Genomic DNA, 16,865 nt, shown 5'->3' with positions numbered 1-16,865 from the left:
GCAGCCGAGTCTGGGGCGGCCCCCGATCCTTGCCGCCGGGGCCACGGGAGCCGCCTTGCAGATAGCTCGTCCCTGGGCACCGATGCGCTGGGAGGAAGTGGGCAGAGGTGTAGGAGCCGTACCAGGCTGGAGGCCCCCCTGCCCCATGCCGGATGCCAAGGCACTGGCAGCTTCTTTATAGATCCCTCTCTGGGGGCGAGGTGCCCAGCTTTCGCTGCCTCCATGGGGTGGGGGTGGGGACGGAGCGCCGCGCCGGGGTGGAGAGGGGAGGGTCCGCCGTGCACTAGCAATCTCGGGAATTCAGGGTCTGAGCCCAGGGTATTTCCCATATCCTCCGGATTGGCGGACCTGGCATGTGCCCATGAGATGCCCCACCCTGCCCCAAAGAAAAGGTGTGCCTCCTGCTGGGGATGACCCGTACTAGGATCCCGGCTGCACGACCCACCATTTCCCCAAACTCATCCTTGGCTCAGACATTCATAGTGCAGAAAACAGACCTTTCTGGGGCGTGGTTGGTATGGGCTCCCCTTTGGGGCTTTCCCCTTGCTTCGGAACATATGCAGCCGGGCATCTTGGGAATCCCGAGCTAAGTGCAACCTTTGATGTTGTTGTCTCTTCTTTGTAACCTAACCGGAGGCACCCCCCCCCCAACCTCCCAACCTATGTCTTCTCCATCCTCAGTCTGGTCTCCTTTAGAAGGCAGTGGTACCTGGTCAGACCCTTAGCTCACCCTGGACTCGACCTACTTCCTTAGGGTTTGAGAAGGCCAAATCCACGCTCTTATTCCTATCAAGGGCTGTGTGACCTCAGGTTGTCGCATTTACCTTGTGGAGGCTTTGCTGGTTCATTAATACTTTGCTGGAGGTCTTGAAGGAGGTTGAAATTGCTTTGGTGAGTGACTTAGGGAGGAAAATGCTTGCATAAGGCTTGGTTTTCTGCCCTCCCCCTTCCCCAGCTTGCCATCTCTGATTTTCCCCATCTTCATTCCCATAAGCTTGGCCTCTGGCCTGAGGCAATAGCCAAACCCACCACATGAGCCTACCCAGGGACCTAACCTTAGAACCAGGGAGACCAGAGAAGTCATGGGGTGTCTGATCCCAGGGGCTGGTTACTTCCTTGTACAGTGGGTGGGTCTGGAGATGCGGGAGTCAGGGAGGTGGCCAGGTGAACCACATCTCTTCACCTTTCTGAGATTTGCCTTCCCTGCTAATTCCCCAGGGCTGGCTGCTTGGAGAACCTAATGAAGGGAGCCTGGATCCATTCCTGAGCTCATAGATTTTAGTATTTCCAGCAAGGACAGAGTTCATAACCCATTCCTGCCTGCCCATCCTGGGTAGCCCTTGTCTGTCTCTTCCTGAAACTCTGAGTAATGTGTATTAAGCCCCGACCCCCTTTACATGTGTGTCATGGATAGAGAGAGCTGGCCTCAGAGGACAGAAAGCCTCGGTTGGAGTCTCAACTCTGACTGCATGATACAGGGCCCAGCCCTCTCAGTCCCTACACAACTTTCTAAGGCTCAGAGAAATCTCAGGTCCAGCCTGGAATCCTACTACATATGTAAAAGCACTTTGTAAACAGTTGGCCCCTGTCAGCAATTTAAGGTGTGATTGTGTTATTAGATTTCAAGATAAAGATAAGAATGTAGGAATCAGGAACCCTTGGTGTGCTGATATGGCAAGAACCCTGGAGTTAAAGTCTAAGGACTGGGGAGGTCCAATTTGGGTTCTGCCACCAGGCGACTTTGGAGGAGTCTGTACTTTGCTGAGCCTCAGTTTCCTCATTTATAAACTGGAGGGGTTGAACAATTAGCCAATAAGCATTTACTGAGTCCTTGCTCTTTGCCAGGCATTGCTGAGAATATGTGGAAAGGCCAAAACATTCCTTTCCTTCACGGTGCTTACATTCTTTTTTTCTTTTTTAATTTTTTTTTGGGGGGCTAGGCATTGGGGTTAAGTGACTTGCGCAGGGTCACACAGTTAGTAAGTGTTATGTGTCTGAGGCTGGATTTGAACTCAGGTCCTCCTGACTCCAGGGCCCATGCTCTATCCACTGTGCCACCTAGCTGCCTCTGGTGTTTACATTCTAACAGGGGAGAGAAAGCATGTGTATAAACCTCTGTATACATCATAGAGGAGAGATAGAAGTTTCCATTTACCCCTCGGTCCTTTGACCCTAGTCCCTCCTCATTCTGCCACTAACTAGCCTGGTGACCTTGGACAAATCATGTCATTTGTCAAATGAAAGGTTTGGTTGAGATGATCTCTAAATCTCCAATATGGCTATGAAATTCCAGTCCTTAATAAGGACCAGAGGGCTATTCTGGAGAGGAATATTACACTGTTCCCTTCATAACTAATTCATTTGGTGGGGGGAGGGAGGGTCATAAAAATGACATGGTGCTGGTTGACTCCTTTTGGCTTTGCATTCAGCCCAGTATGTCTAGATTTATGCTGTGGACCTGTGATTTTATCAATGTAGGAAACTCCTTTCCTGAATGCATATAGGCACATTGTTTAGTATTATTATTATTATCTTAAAGAGTCCAGGGCCTTGATACATTAACTTCTCCATGTCTACATGACTCAGCATGTGTTAACAAACAGGACTTGAACTCCCTATGGCCAGCCTTCATTGGTGCCCCTGAAGTCCACTAATTCAGCATTAATTGTAGGCTCCATGTTGAAGACGTGTAGTGACAAGAGTCCTTTTGTCTTCAAAATAGTAAAAGCTCCTGTCAAACTCCCCAGATAAAGAACAAGACACAGTGACCTGGGCTCCAGGAAGTGGTCCGTGTCCTGCTGTCTGTCCTTTTGGGGGCTGGAATTGCCCAGTAGACTCTTTCATGGTGTCTGAACTGTCCAAGCTGGCATTCTCCAGTGTTCTTGTTCAGGTACAAAATGCAGGTGGGCTATCTACCTGGGTAGTGGCCGCAGTGTGTTAAAATAAAAGAATGATAGCAGTTTAGTGACTTGTCCTCAGACTATTTCTGTCAAAAGAAGGTTGAGAATGAAGTAAGAATGTCTAATAACAGTATCACACACACACACAAACACAGACACAGACACACACACACTCAAACACTCACATACACACACATCTAGCGCTTCAAGGTTTGCAAAGAACTTTACATATTTTATCTCATTCTATCTACATAATAACCTTGGGAAGGAGGTGCCACAATTATCTCCATTTTACAGAAGAGCAAACTGAGTTTCAGGTTCCCGCTACTCACGGTGACACAAAACTTCTTGGAGTCAGGATTGGAACTCTGGTCTTTCTGACTCCCAAGTCCAGTGCTCTGTCTACCTGATCACCTGGCTGCTTCTCAAGCATTGAGGCAGCACCTACAATGTGCTTCACATACCTTCTCTTTTTTGTCCCCCAACAGTTCTGTGTGGTAGGTTCTACAGAGCCTCTCTCCGTTTTACCAATGAACAAAAAGGTTCAGAGGATTTTATAGACATGTCTGTGATCAACCCAGCTAATAAGTGTCAGGGATGAAATTTGAACCCAGGCTTTCCTGACTCCCGTGCTGGGGAGAGTCTTCGGTTCTGTTAGTAGCTACTGACTCCTCCTTCATCAAGATAATGTTTTTCTATGTTTTATAACCGTTGTACTATTTTTGCACATCTAATGAGTGGCATTAACTGAGTATAATAGGCCCTGTTGCTGAGGACCTTATCAATCATTGTTGAGACATATAATGCTTACTCATAGTGTGTATCTATACTATTTTCTGAAATGTTAAAAAAAAAGATATAGATTCTCAGTTTTCTTATTACAGTTGTGATTATAGTTATTGATTCATGGTTGCACTTGATGTGTGCCTGAATGGCATTTTCATGAGTTTTTATAGTGAGAAACTATTTGTACCCTGGTGTTTCACCTTGCCCTCAGCCTCTCTGCCTTAGCCGGGCTGGTTCTCTGAGATAGGTCTTGAGCCAGTAGTTGAAACCAGTTTAGTGGGACCTTGCAGAGTTCTAGCTCCTTTTCATAGTCATTGAGACTCAGTCAGTCAATAAGCATTTAACTGCCAGGCCCTGTGTCAGACTCTGGAGAGACCAGGACAAACCAGGCCTTACCCTCAAAGATTTCATTCTATGGTCAAGGTCATCTGCACTCACCCATGAGGCATCGGGGAAGAGCTTTGGTGGAGGATGGTACGTTCAAGGCTCATAGTAAGGAAAAAAGGGAGAAAAGCTCACATTTCTCTAGCTTGCTACCTGAAGGAGAATCCCAAACCCTCTCTCTTCATGCCTGCTAAACGGGATACTGGTTTATCAGGATATATTTGCAGCAGATCTCTGTTATCTTCAGTAAACAAGGACAGGTGTGGTATGAATAATTAACATCTTTGGATACCTTCTCTGTAAGCCTTCTACTAAACTAAGTCACAGGCAGTGAAGATGACCTCTGAGGCCCATTCCAGCCCCTAAGATTCCATGGTTTATTTGATTGCAGAAATTTAATAGATCGATTTAGGTTTCCTCTCATGCTGAACTCGTTTAGCTATTGGTGAGTGGGAGGAGGTAGAGAAGCAAGGTCATAGGTATTAAGACTATAGCTGAACTGATGCCAAAAGGTGATTAGGGAAGAGGAACAGGTATACTGAGTTGTGGGAAGATGTGACCTGTAAGTGGATGCCTGTTGCCTCTTGGTAAGCACATTTTTTCTTGTGGTGTATGGGCCCTTCCCCTTGCCTTCCATTCCTAATCTTTAGAGGCAGAACCAAAGGTTCACAGCAAAGCAAGGGTCCTAAACAAACTACAAGATGTATAATCGATCCTTGGTTGTTTAGTCAATGTGTTACTGTCTATACTGATGTAGAAGAATGACAATGTAGTTCAGAGCTGTCAATCACAGGGCAGGAAACACTTCTGAGTGTGGCTCTAGAACCAGACCAAAATGCAATTGGGAAATACTTTAGAAAGAAAACCAAAAGTACAATAGAGCATCAATAATGTTAATACTTGGTTTTCTAAGTCAATAGGTGGCCCCCAGGTTCCTTATAAATGGTTTCTGTTTGACTTTGATGCTACTGTTGTTCATAACCCTCCTCAAAATATCTCTAAATCGTTTCCACTTTGTTTGTAATGTGTTGCAGGCTCTTCCAGACATCTTGTTCTCCAAACAGGCCATGGTCACCCATACTGTCTCCTTCCCATTCACCATTTCCTTGTTTATCCAGCAACCAAGCTGTCCTAGGTTGAGGGTGCCATCTACTGGCTGGCAGCACTGTTAAAGTCGATGTCTCTTCCCTACCACATTCAAGGAGACCTTTTACATTCCGTGCTTCCTCCCTTTGCTCTATTTTTTTCAAGCTTATGCCTGTTAGTTTTTCTTCAGTCAGTCTTTCCTCCACGTGCCATTTATCTCTCTGCTCTCTGTCTTTTTTTATTCAGTTATTACAGAAAGATCCGAAATGCCTCAAAGTACTCAGAAGTCTTTATAGTCTCCAGAAATGTTTCCATTTACTTTACTATCACCCTTCACTTAATGCCTCTAGTAGTCTGTGTTTGTATCTTGTCCTCTTACCTAACACTTATACAGCTTTGCAAAGTGTTTTACATATGTTATTTCATTGGGTCTTCACAACAACTCCAAAATAGTTGTTAATATTTTCCCTATTTTACAGTTGGGAAAATTGAAGCTCAGGGGTGAAATGACTTGGCCAAGGTCACACAGCTAGTATGGATCAGAGGCAGAATTTGAACTCATGTCTTCCTAACTCTAGGTTCAGCATTATTTCCACTGTACCATCTTGCTGCCTTCATCCATATTGGACTATAAACCTTAGGAAGGTAGAGTCTGTGTGATCTAAATTTGAGATGTTCCCAAGTTCCCAAGCAAGTGAGTTCTTGATAAATCAATATTTATTGCCTCAATGAATGATACCTGTTTCTTTCTTAAGTGTCAGTATTGATTTTATATAATTTTTAAAACTTAGTTTCCTTGTCTTCTTGCTTTCTGTTTTAATGACTAGCTTGGCAGTGCTACTGTTTGCTTTTCTTCTGCCTAGTATTTTAGCCTCACTTGAGTAGACCTTTTTGGACTCACTTAGAAACCTAATCCCTACATATAATATTGGGAAATACTGGGGAAATGGATTCTGTGCTGCACGTGGCTGTTACCAAGGAAATTTTAGAATATAACTAATGTATGACTGTGCACTGTTCTCTTCCCCAGAATTTTTTTTGTACCTAGTAGTATTTTATTTTTTTCCAATTACATGTAGATAGTTTTCAACATTCATTTTTGTAAGATGTTGAGTTCCAAATTTTTCTCCCTCCCTTCCTTCCCTCCTCCCTCCCTAAAACAGCAAGCAATCTGACATAGGCCATACATGTACAATCACGTTAAATATATTTCCACATTACTCATGTTGTGAGAGAAGAACCGGAACAAAAGGGAAAAAACATGAGAAAGAAAAAACAAAAAAAGTAAAAATAGTATGCTTCCATACTCATTCAGACTTCATAGTTCTTTCTTTGGAAGTGGATAGCATTTTCCGTCATGAGTCTTTTGGAATTATCTTAGATCATTGTGTTGCTGAGAAGAGCTAAGTCTTTCAAAGTTGGCCGTTGCTCCATGTTACAGTTACTGTGTACAGTGTTCTGGTTCTGCTCAGTTCACTCTGCATCAGTTCATGTAAGACTTTCCAGGTTTTTCCTGAAATCTGCCTGTTCATCATTTCTTATGGAACAATGTCTTCCATCACATTCACATACCACCACTTTTTCAGCCATTCCCCAGTTCATTGACATCCCTTCAATTTCCAATTCTTGGCCACCACAGAAAGAGCTGCTATAAATATTTTTGTACATCTGGGTCCTTTTCTCTTTTTTACAATCTCTTTCTACCCAGAATTTTTTGAGCAATCTTAATTTCCTCATCCTTCCCTTTCATTCCTGGAGCACACCCAGTAGTGCTTTGGAGGCAGGGAGTGCAAAGCTTTGTTGGTCCATGGGATCCCAGATTTAGTGCTAGCAGCCCAGTCATACATACTTAAGCCAAGAATGTTAACTTGCTTATTGTCTTCAAGTAGTTAAAGGGCTATCATGGGAAGAGAAAAATTTTCTGCCTGGCTCCAGAGGGGCAGAATGGGGAGTAAAGGGCTGTCAGGGCTGGTTGGGAGGTGGGGGGTAATGTAAAAATGTAGAGGTAGGCATGATAGAAGGAATGGTTACTATTAGGCAGCTAGGTAGCACAGTGGATAGGCTTGGAGTTGGGAAAACCTGAATTCAACTCATGACACTTAGTGGCCGTATAACCTTGGATAAGTCACTTTACTTCTCATCCTCAGTTACTTCATCTGTAAAATGAAAATAATGATCATATCTAAATTAAAGGATTGTTCTGAGGACCAAATGAGAGAGTGTTTTTAAAGCACTTTGCCAGCTTTCCTTATTATTATTTGTAATAATAAAATAAAAATAAAATACTATCAATACAATAACAATAATAACAGCCATCCACAAGTACGACTGACCCCCTTCAGAGACAGTGAGTTCCCCCTCCCTTGGATTTTCCAAGTAAAGAATGGATGTCCTCTTGTTTGATGTCGTTATAGAAATTCTCTAATTTGAGAGGGACTCTCTGGCCTCTAGCACTGTTGTTCTGAGCACAGGACTTGGTTGGGGTCTTGCACTTGGCTTAGAATCAGCACTCTCCCACTTCTTGGCTGTGTAACTATGACACACAGGTCTGAGTATCATTTTTTTTTCTTATTTTGAAAATGGGTGTAATAATAATCTACACAACTCACAGAGTTGGTCTGCCAAAGGGCTTTGTAAACCTTAAGGCATGATATGTGTGTCAGTCTACCAGTAGACATTTATTAAGCACCTACTGTGTGCTAGGCACTGTGCTAAGTGCTAGGCATACATAGAAAGGCAAAAGTAGCCCCTGCCTTCAAGGAGCTCCCAGTCTAATGAGGGAGACAATATGCAAACCACTATAAAATAGATGTATACAGGATAAATCAGAAGTAACCAACAGATGGGAAGGGCTAGCGTTAAAGGGAATCGGGAAGGAAAGGGAATGTATGTGTGTTGGGTTTTTTCCAGGTGGCCTTTTGGGAATTCAGATTTTCTAAGTGAATGGCTCAGGGCCAAGCCTGATCTCGAACCCAAGTCTCCTGGTTCCCAGTTGGCCCCATCAGTCCAACAACTGAATGCAGTACCTCCTCTGGGTCGAACCTCCTCCTGCCAGGCTAATACCAAGACTCTGCCAGCATTGAATTTCTAGACCTGTAAAGAACTGAAAATGCCAGGCTCTAAGAAGGCAATGGGAAGGGACCTGGTGGGCTTAGGCAGTCCCTGGCACCTCTCAAACAAAGAATTAGCAATGAGAATGGAGTAAAATATATCATAAAAGAAATCTGTCGGCTGGTCATGTGATGAGAGAAAGGAGTAACCAGTGGACCGAATTTGTGTCCACCATGGGTATCCGCATGACGTCACGGAGTGTGGAGGAAGACCCTCACCCCCAACAAGTTTGATGGGCCCCTCCCTCCCCCAGGGTTCACTGAGGGGAAGACAGGGAGGAGAGCCGAACAGGGCTTCGATCTTTGCTTTTGGACAGGATGTCCACCCTGATAAGATCGCAGGCCCATGTGAGTATAAGAAACCATGCTAGGTGTAGTAGGAGATACAGGGACCAGAGGAGGGCTCCCTGACTTCTAAGCACTTCTGTTCTTTGGTGAGCAGGGGAGGAGATTTACAGCATGTCTACAAATAAGGAAAGGCAAAACAATTTCCAGAGGGAAGAACCCTACCATTGGGGCAGGATGAAGGAAAGGCTTTGTAGGCAGGGGCACCTGGAATATGCTTTGGAGGAAAGCAGGGATTCCTCAAGGGAGGTGAGGAGGGCAGGCAGTGCATGGGGAATGAAATGGTAGATGTGAGAGAACAGCTAGCTGGTAGTTTGACTGGAAAAGAGAATTAGTGAAGAGGAATCATGGGAAATGAGGGGATTTTCTAGGGTTAGACAAAGCCTATTTTTATTTTAAAAGGCCTTAACCTGTGGGCTGGTCTTGGCTTCTTCCTCTTCTATGGAAATCAAAAGCATTCTTTGATAAACATGAGTGGAAGACAAAGGTGTTGGAGAGGGAAATGCCAATGTCATTGTGTAGATGATTGTTTTGTTTTGAAGACATCATCTGTTATCCAGAGAAAAACGGGGAAAGCTTGGCCACTTCACCGAGCTAAGTCGTGGGACCAATGAAATCGCTTACCTTGGATGGAGTTTGGAACCTTTGCCCAACTGTGTGTGAATGAGTCAGGCTGACATGCTTGCCTCTTCAGGCCCTCTTGAAAGTAGGCAGGAAAAAAAAAAGAAAGTAGGCAGGAAAGAAATCTTAAATACTGACTGCATGCAAATTTAGAGTCCAGGATCAAATTACTGCCTTGTCAAATTTCCCAAGGCCAGGATGGATTTATTATCTAGGAGTGCCGGTCTGCGTAGTTTGTTTTTTGCTGTTGGAAAATATGAATGGACCGTGGTTGTGGAACCCAAATCTAGGTAGGGGAGAAAGGGCTGGGCACTGGAAGGGTGACCTGAAAGGTTCTTTATTTCTGAAAAGGGTCAGAAACTCACCAATGGCATTACTTTGAGAAACAATTTTAATACGAGACAGAAGAGAATAAAAGTGTAAGCGTAAGGTTGTTTGGCTGTGAATGCAGGTCTACCTCTATTTTCTTCTTCCGCGGAGGCTTAGAAGGAGAGCCATGAGGGAGGCAGTGTGGTGTAATGGAGAGTGAACTCAGACTTTCCGAATGCAGACTTTTCACCAGCATTGTCTTGTTTGGTCCTCACAACAAGACAGGGTCACTAGTACTGGCATCCCCATTCTGTACACTAAGAAAGTCAAGTCAGTAAGCATTTATTCAGAACTTACTATATATCAAGAAAGTCCGGAGTGTAGCCAGTGGGGAAATGGAGGAGTGAACATAGCTGGTTTGAGCATTTCCTTAAAATGGAGGAAGTGACCAATCAGAAGAAGGAAGCACAGGGTGGAGGGAGAGAAGGCTGCCAGGGTGGAGGCATCTTCTGGGGTGAGAAGGCAGCTGGAGAATGGAGGAAGAAGTAGTCAGGAACCAAGTCTGGAGGGAGAATGAGAGCAGGAAGCAAGCAGACCAGACCAGCCAGAGCCAGGGTACAGTTTTCTGGGGTTCTTTCCACTTCCTCACCTACTGCCTCCCTTCTCTGCCCATCTCCCTCCTCCGCCTCTCCTCTATTCCCCACACTAGAAGGAACAGTGACTAGGGTATGAGACTGAGATTGAGAAGGAATGTTCAGGCACCGGGTCATGAGCTGGAAAGAACCTTAGTCATCACCTGGGCTTTATCCTGGATTTAGAGCTGGCAGGTATCTCATCCAATGCCCTCATTTTTACAGAGGAGGGAACAGGGGGCCAAAGGGATTTGCCTGAGATCACACATGGGACAGTAGGATCATAGCTCTGGAGTTAAAAAGGTCATCTGGTTCAACCCCATCACTCACAAAGCAGGAAGCTGGGACCCAGAAAGGGAAAGTCACTTGGCCAAGATTACCTGGGTCATGGAGGTGGAGGAGAAGAGAAGCTGGGCTGGAAATCGCGAAGACCTCAGCCCGATCCACCAGATCTGTGAGTGCTTGCAAGTTCTCAACCTTTCTGAGCCACGGGAGACCAAACACACCAAAATGGACAGGGTCTCCCTATGTTTTTAAAGCCATTAAAAAAAAATTCCCCATTGATATGTGAATATGTTTGACTGTTGGTGCCCATTTGCATTTTTGTCTGAGTTCAAATCAGCTTATATTTACAAGAGAGTAAAAGTTAAAAATAAATTATTATAAGGCAAATCTGTCCCCCCACCCCTTTTTAAAAGACATGATAGAAATAAATAAAAGGAAAAAAACAGACAGGCTTGCAAATGACCTGAATTATTTTGAACAAGAAGCGAACTACTTATGGTTTCTTTCTCTCTAATCTTAATTAAACTTGAAGCAAACGCCACTGTGGAAGCCAAAGCACAGAATGAGGGATTGTGATTTTGACGGAGATCCTGGAGAGAGCTGGGTTTTAAGATTGTCAGAGGTAAAAGGTGAACTCTGGAGGGAAAGCCACCATTTGCCAGTTCTTCAGCCTCCCCATGCTCTACTGTTAATTAATAGAGGATACTTCCTTTGACTCCTAGATGTGGAAATGTCAGCAGGAGAGACAATGAAGCTGCCTTCCTCCCCAACCTTCCCAGTCTTGGGAGACTGTTATAGAGCTTTGGAATGCTGGAGCTGGAAAACACCTGACAGGTCATCTAGCCCAGCCTCCTTATTTTACAGACGAGGAAACTGAGGCCCAAACTGGTGAGGTGACTTGGGCCACTTAGTAGCAGAGCTGAGACTCAAATCCAGGTTTCATGATTCCACAGATTCCATGATTCCGTGGTTCCAAGAGTAGGCCTTGGGGTCAGGAGGAGGAGAACAAAGGAGGGTTTCTAGGATCAAAGATTTAGAGTTTAGAAGGGCCCCAGAGGCTTCCTGGGCCAAATCCTTCATTGCTGCAGATGAGAAAACTGAGCCCAGGAGGACAGGAATCGAACTTGGGACCTCTGAACCCTGACGCGTCATGGGCTTGGATCCCTGGTATTATGTGACGTAGGCAAATCCCTTAACCTCTTCTGACTTCAGTTTCCTCATCAGAAAAATGACAATAACAGTAGTACCTGTCCCATCCCACCCCAGCGTGGTGACACGAAATAAATGTTCTGTTGACTATTTTCTGTTTGACCTCAGGCTAGACAGTTTGGTTCACTGGACCCCAATTTCTTCTTGTGCAAAAGGAGGGGGTTATTCTAGTACAGGAGTTGTAACATTTTTGTGTGTGTGATGGACTCTTGCTGGTCTGAAGCCTGGGCAGCTAGGTGGGTGGATAGAGACTCAGGTAAGACCTGAGCTCAAATCTGGCCTCAGGCACTTACTCCTGTGTGACCCTGTTTGCCTCAGTTTCCTCATCTGTAAAATGAGCTGGAGAAGGAAATGGCAAAGCACTCCAGTATCTTAGCTAAGAAAACCCCAAATGGGGTCATGAAGAGTCAGACCCAACTGAACAAGAAGTCTGAAGCTTATGGACCTTTTCTTGGAATAATGTTTTAGATATTTAAAATACATTGAATTACAAAGAAAATCGAAGGTTAATGAAAATAAAGATGTATTTTTTTCCACTCTCAAGTTTATAAACCCCCTGAGATCTATCCATTAGCCCCTGGGAGAGTGAGCTCTGGGGAGCTGGGGAGGCTCCTGCTCCATTGTGTCTGTGTTCTCAAACTCTAAAATGGGGCTGAGAAGACCAGTCTCTCTTAAGGCTCAGACAAGTCCAGGAGGGCTGTGAAACACTTGAGGGAAAGTATCAGAGGCAGCCCCTGGGTTCAGTTTCAGTGTTATTCCAGGGGGTCCTTCCCCAGCCTGGTTGTTGGGACTTGTTTCCAGGTCACACCAACTGGACTCTAGGGGAGAAGCCACAGGCCAGGTATGACTTGGTCACTCATAGACAGAAGGACAGGTCTGTGCTTGTGCTGCTGGGCAGTGGGGAATTGGGCTGGAGGCCCCAGAGTACCTGGAGGGTGGGGGATGGGAGGGGTTGGGGAGGTAACCTGGGGCTCCCAGGCCCTGTACAGATACAGTGTAATGGGGCAGGGCACCTGGAGCTCCCTGAAACTCCCTTTTAATAAAGATCAGAGCAGATAGGGAGCTAGCTTCAGAGTTGGGAAAACTTGGAATTGATGCTAGCTGTGTGCAAGACATATAGTAAGCACTCAATAAATGCTTCTGGACTTGACTCTGATCAAGTCATTTAATTTCTCAGTGCCTGGGACAACCTTCCAAGACCCTAGGTTACAGAGGAGGTGCCATCCTGCATCTTTGGAGGGAGTTCCCTGAACTGATAAAATCTCTGTCTAGAACCTTCCTTTCCCTTAAGCCCCTACCAATAGCTGCAGTTTGTGGGATTTACAAAGTGCTTTGCATTCATGAGTTCCTTGGATTCGGAATCAAGAAGACCTGAGTTTGAATCTTGCCCCAGACACTTCAAGTCAGTCAACTAACAGTCATCCAACATTTATTAAGCACCTACTAAGTTCTGGGCACTGTGCTAGGGATACAGAGAAAGGCAAAAAACAAAAACAAAAAAACCCCCCAACAACCCAGGTACTATCTGTGTGATCCTGGACAAGTCATTTCCTCTTTTTCAGCCTCCGTGTCCTCATCTGTAAAATGGGGATAATAGCAGCACTGAGATGGTGACTGAGTCTAAGGTGGAATCTGAACCCAAGTCCAGAGTGCTGGAGCATCCAACCTTTCATCATTAACACTTTTAACCAACTCTTGGTCTAGTCCTCTCACCCCCTGGGTCAGCCTTCTCTGGACATTCTCCAGTGAGGAAGTAACCTGCAACAGCTGGCCTCTTGCCTCGAGGTCCTGGGACTCGAGTCTGGGGAGGAGGACATTCCAACGACAATCGAAGAGGAGGGGAGGGGTTGAAGGTCAGCAGCTGCCTCTAAGCACAGGAGTACATTTTGGGAGGCACCGTGGTGTCCTAGGTAGAGCCCGGAATTTGGAGTCAGAAAGACCTGGGTTAGAACCCACCTCAAACGATTAGTAGCCGAGTGACCCTGGACAAAGGTCACCTCACTGCTCTCGGCCTCTGTTTCCTTGTCTATAACATGAAGGAGTTGGACGTGGTGGTGTCTAAGGACTTTTCTTTACAATCCTACGATCCCTCTGCATTTCCAAGTACAGATATCACTGATTCCGAGAACTCCCTTTACTGTCTGCACAGAGATAGATATTAGCGCTGTGGTTTTCTTCTTTGGCATTTAGAATCGCTAGAGTATTTCAGTGATGCCAAGGATATTTATTTATCGGCCATCTTTTTTTTTCTTTTGCCTCAAAGAATTCACACATTTACCCAAGCCAAGCCTCAGCATTGTACGTGTGTATAGTCGAAGAACCGCTAATTAGTTGGAAACTCGGGTCTGCCCTTCCTTGATTTCCCCTCCATCCAGATGGACACCTGCACTTCTCATTAATTACCCCCCACCCCAGCTCTCCTTTGTTTCTTGTTCAGCCTTTTACAATAACCTTGGCTGGAATGAGAGTCTTAGCATCTGTGGGTTGGGGGTCAGGGTTTTCTTTTTCTGGTGCTTGGCAGAAGTGCTGTTAAAAGGTCTTCAGTGCCTTGAAAGAAGCTCCTGTCCCCTCTCTCTAATCTCTGCCTCTTTTCGTCACCTTATTTCTTCTTTTGACCCGATGTTTTCAGTCTCACTAATGATTTCTGTGGGATTTTAGAGAAAGGAAGCTAGTCCCTGTTGGTGGTTTTGCTCTTGAGAAGCGTAAACCCGCCATCAAGTGGGGACAGGGAGGGTGGGGAAGAGGAATCCTGGCATTGAGTCTAAGCTCTGATAACAGTGTCACATCCGAGGCGTGGAGAGAAAGGACACTTGTCGGGCTCATGGTTGGTTGGGTGCCTCCCTAGCCTGAGCCGCTGGTTTCAGCCTGTGCCAGCCAGACTTGCCTTCACTCCCCGGCAGTTTTCTGACCCATGCCCTGAGGGCTTAACCCTTTCATCTCTAGAAGTCCCATGCTGGGCTTCCCAGGCCCTCCTTCTCTCCATTGTCAAATCCCTCCATTTAAGGCTGGCCACAGCTGGTCCTCCTCTCCCCCATCCCTTTCCATTTCTGAAACCACAATCAGATCAAAGCTTTCACTTTCTGGGGAAAAAATAACATAAAAAAAGCTTTCATCACTTCTGGAAAGGAAGTGTTAGTGTGCTTCCCCATGGGTCTACTCAGCATCCGTGGGCCTTTGCAAACCCACATACCCCCTACCCCCCCAACACATTCCTGTGGTCAGATGAGACAATTTGTATAAAGTACTTTGCAGCTTTTAAAGGACTATATACATTTTGGCTGCTATCATAATCATCAGTACTAACAATAATAATAATCATAATAATAGCTAATATTTATAGAGCAGTTACTGCATGCTAGGCCCTGTGCTAAGTGCTTTAAAATAATGATCAAAGTTGGTCCCAGACTTTTTATATTGAAACATAGATCTTGTTAGAGAGGTGGTGGGCCATGGATGTGGAGTGGTACATACTTAGTTGTAATTGTATTGGTTGGTTTGGTTTAACTGTTTTATTGTCTGTAATAAGGGTGGGTACTATGTGGGTGAATATTATTGGGATACAAATGTGGTGTTAAAATTTATGAACAAGGGGCAGCTGGGTGGCGCAGTGGACAAAGCACCGACCTTGGAGTCAGGAGGACCTGAGTTCAAATCCAGACTCAGACCAAACACTTGACTCTTAACTAGCTGTGTGACCCTGGGCAAGTCACTTAACCCCAATTGCCTAAAAAAACAAAACAAATTCAAAATTCATGAACAAGACTGCACTTAGAGTTCGGGCCACCATAATACACAGTGTAGAGCCCCCCATATAAAAGGAAGTGAGTTATCCAAATGCTTTTAAAAATAAAGGATTTATTAGAGATTATTAATTTCACCAGATCTAAGCTCAGAAAAGTACTCAGATTAAAGAGCGAAGCATTTATTAAGGACCTACTGTTACAGATAATATTTCATTTAAGGTTCTTGTATGGTGCCAAGCCCTGGAGTTTATTAGTATGACTTTAGAAAGGATCTGTGATTGTATCTGGTAGGCTGGAGAAGCTCTGGGTGTGGGAACCTGGGATCACAACCCAGCCATGACTTAGGAAGTAAGTCCTGAGGGTCTGAGGCAGGGTCTAAAGTGCAGAGAGATTAGGGCTGGCCTAGAATCACATACCTAGCAAATGTCAGAGGTACAGCCTGAGCCCCAGTCTTTCTGTGGGCAATCCTAGTCTAATTCACTATGGCCAGTCACCTCTTAGAACTCAGCACAACTAGATAAATCCCAGGCATTTGTTAAGGGGGAAGAAAGGTATTCTGTAGAATCCAAGATTCTTAGGAATCTTTTCTAGGAATGCTAGAAGGGGCATGTGAGGTCATCCTCTCTCCAGCCTTTTCACTGCTTAGCTGCCAAAGCAGGATTCCTAAAACCCAGATGTGACTGGAATTCACCAACACAAACCCACTAGAAAATCTCATAAAAAGAAATTTGCCCTTAGGCACCCCCCCCCCCCCCCCCCCCCCCCCCGGCTCCCACCTGCCCTGAAGACTTTTGCCGCAGTACTCCTCCAGCCTGGCCTGCTCACAGGTCTCTGTACTGACTGTTCATCCGGGTCTCTGCATCTCCCAGAATGCTGCTCTTCCTCACCTCTCCTGACACAGTTCCTGTATCACCTTCTACGGAGGGCTGTTCTATTCTCGGGTTTCCCAGGTTGGCAGTTGTCTCCCTCTTGAAATTACTTTGCATTTGCTTAATTGTGTATGTGATGTATCCTGCATCCCCCCACCCCACTCACCCCTCTTTATCTTGCTCAGGCTGGAAACATAACAGCCATTCATGGACCCCATCCCCTTAGTAATGGACTTGGAATTCTGCTCCTTATTTCCTGTTCATCCTGTTTATAGCTTGCTTTGTATGCATTTATTTGCATGTTGTCTCCCCCTTTAGAGTGTAAGCTCCTTGAGGGCAAGGACTATCTTTTGCCTCTAAAACTTAGTAGAGTAGCTGGCACATAATAGATTGTTGATTTATTGGTCAACCCCTCCTTGAGGCTGACTCTTCATGACCCCATTGGGGGTTTTCTTGGCAGAGATACAGGAGTGATTTGCCATTTACTTCCCCAGCTCATTTTACAGGTGAGGAAACTGAGGCAAGACAGGTTAAGTGACTTGCTCAGGGTCACATCGCTATTAAGTGTCTGAGGTAAGATTTGAAC

At 45.2% G+C, this 16,865-nt stretch overlaps 1 protein-coding gene across 9 annotated transcripts in view; it reads left to right on the top strand.

Annotated features, from left to right (window-relative positions):
* Positions 1–16,865, top strand: part of OSBPL3 (oxysterol binding protein like 3) — a 146,374-nt gene that overhangs the window by 563 nt on the left and 128,946 nt on the right. The gene's annotated exons all lie outside the window — the stretch shown is intronic.

Source organism: Phascolarctos cinereus, unplaced genomic scaffold (assembly GCF_003287225.1).
Source record: "Phascolarctos cinereus isolate Bilbo 61053 unplaced genomic scaffold, phaCin_HiC Scaffold_1;HRSCAF=81, whole genome shotgun sequence".
In the NCBI taxonomy this organism is placed as follows: domain Eukaryota; kingdom Metazoa; phylum Chordata; class Mammalia; order Diprotodontia; family Phascolarctidae; genus Phascolarctos; species Phascolarctos cinereus.
Note: the sequence above shows the minus strand (reverse complement) of the source record. Positions and strands in the feature narration are given on the sequence as shown.